Genomic DNA, 2599 nt, shown 5'->3' with positions numbered 1-2599 from the left:
TTGTTTGTTAAATTCTCAGTAGGATAACTAAATGATATGCTTATTATACATATCCCAAGCAAAACAACTTTAAAAAATCTAAATGAAAATAATTTAAATGAATCATTTTTTTTTTGCTTTTTTTGGTCAGACACATATGCAACGCTGAGTACCTTGTACTATGTTTGGTATTTCTTATAAATGTACGTTGGTACATAGAGGGTGATAAGAAGCTGTACCTGGAGGAACTTAGGACCCAGGGGAATGTAGGTGAAGCATGGAACGTGGAGGGAGTCTGTACCGGGGAAGTAACGTGCATGTGAAATTATGCTAATAAAGAGTTAAGAGCAGTTTGTTCTCACGTGCTTATATGCTTAAACACGACAATATGTATTTTGATATTGTCACGTTTGATCCTGTAACGAGACGTGTCACCCGAGGGGGGGGGGGGGGGGGGGGGGGCAGGAAGAGACGCCACACAAACACAAACACACACACAAACAGCTGTTCACCGCTCGCTGCCCGGTTCTTGTGTTAAAAATGTCCGGTTAATGATAATAAAAAAACTGCGTTAATGCGCGATAAAATAATTGTCGGCGTTACTTAATTAATGCGTTACTGCGATAATAACACGTTAACTTGCCGAACACTATTTTAAATACTTCTCCATAACTTTCGCTACAAGCTAGCGGCCAGCTGAATGCATTTTTTTCGACGGTATATGCTACTCATCTGAGCCCTCGAGTCCCCGAATTCGGGGGCGTCGTGCAGAACAGGTTTTAATAGACTACCTGTTGGGATGGGGGGTCAATAATCAGAAGCACAACCACTACGCCACCATCAACGTGCTGTGATGCCATGTAGGCTAAATTTAAACAAGGTACAACACAGTCAGTGGTCGCTCTTCAGAGCAAAGGACACCAGATCAACTTGTGACCACACTGCGTGTTTACCGTGGAGCACTCTGTCGTGTACTTCAGTGCAGAGCCACATAGCATCACACTATGATGGTTTGTGTTCAACTTATTGACCAGGTTGAATGGTCGTCCTTAAAACTGTATATTGTGTGGAAAGCCGATGGCCTCTCTCTAAACCTTGGCTCGGGTTCTTCTTCTGTGCCCACCATATTACATATTGTGATGCTATGAGACTGTAAATGAGAAGGTTTGACACTGTAATGCAAAACTAATCAATGCGGCATTCACGAGGACAGCTACGTGTTATCTGACTATTTACAACAGCTGCCGTAACTACGACAACAACAGACGCATTCGGCTGAAGGTCGCCAGTTAACAGGGTCCCTAGTTAAACCGTAACACCGGCTCTGTTGTGTTATACGTCACTTTGTTCTGAGTAAAAAAGCCGGCATGTGAAGCATTCTTTAACGTCTGTATTGCGGGGGGTTGTGACAGTTGGCGCGTGTGAACCGGTAAAGCTTTGTTGATTCTCGCGCTTTCCGCAGTAGCGCGAGCCTCCGCAGATCGCGTGTGAGGTTCGAGCAAGAACGGAGGCGTTTATACTGTATGTGCTGTGCTGTGCGTTATTCTCTGAAACACCAGAGTACGTACAAATATAATGAACTGTGAGGAATCAAAAAGACAACGAGTGTTGCTCATAGATACTCCCATAGACTGAAGGTGTAACCGGGGCAAAAAGCCATAAACCAACCTCCAGTATAGAGGATGAATTGTAATTATCTGTAATCTCATATCTCTTATTCATGGTCTATATTATTTTTTGTACAAGCTCTGTAAACATACAAGTTAAGAAACACAGGTTTAATATCCTAAACAATTTGATTTAGCTGTCAAAATATATACTCAAATTATGATTTTTCTAAAGTATCTAAAAGGAATTGCCTTTCTTTTTATAATCCCCAAACATGTAAATAGAACAACTTGTGGCAGGTTTTCTCTATCAACACGATGTTCTTACCTTTTTTTTGTCTCTTAAAATTATTTGATATGTCATAGAACCGTCAGGTGTGTTTGTTTTGTGTTCATTAAGACAATTATAAATCAGTCACTCAATACTGCAGTGCCATCCTTTCTAGCAGGCATATGTTTTACTGTTAAGTTTTCATTTGGCTATTTTGCACGTCCTCTTCCCTCTGTATGACAGATTCAACCTGGCCTTTATCTATTCAGTCACATGGATGGGGTAGCTATGGCTTCAGTGGGATACATGTATGTCTCATATTGATGAGATAAAGCTGTATCATGGTAGTTATTATATATTTGCAAATTACAAGGGCTGCAGCTTAAATGCTTTTTGAAAAACTGAATATGTCCTATATGTGTCTCTTTTGTTTCAAGGTTCGACGAAATGAAGAAGAAAAAGAAGAACATCACATTGAGCCGACACAAGATGGAGCTGACCTTTTCCCTCAGACAAAGAGAGGTAGTAGAGGGGCAGCCTATGGTATCAGAAGTCCAGGAGAGATGGCCTGCACTTTTTTACATTGAGGCGGTAAGGCTGTCCTCATTTATTGTCTTATAATGCTTATTTTGGTGTGTGTGTGTGTGTGTGTGTGTGTGTGTGTGTGTGTGTGTGTGTGTGTGTAATTGGGCAGGAGTAATTATACTACATTGACTCTAGCTGAATAAATACAGGATCTGCT

The sequence above is a fragment of the Cebidichthys violaceus genome, unplaced genomic scaffold, assembly GCF_023349555.1.
Source record: "Cebidichthys violaceus isolate CVI_PGR_0920_01 unplaced genomic scaffold, fCebVio1.0.p SCAF_13, whole genome shotgun sequence".
In the NCBI taxonomy this organism is placed as follows: Eukaryota; Metazoa; Chordata; class Actinopteri; order Perciformes; family Stichaeidae; genus Cebidichthys; species Cebidichthys violaceus.
This window is presented reverse-complemented; position numbering follows the sequence as displayed.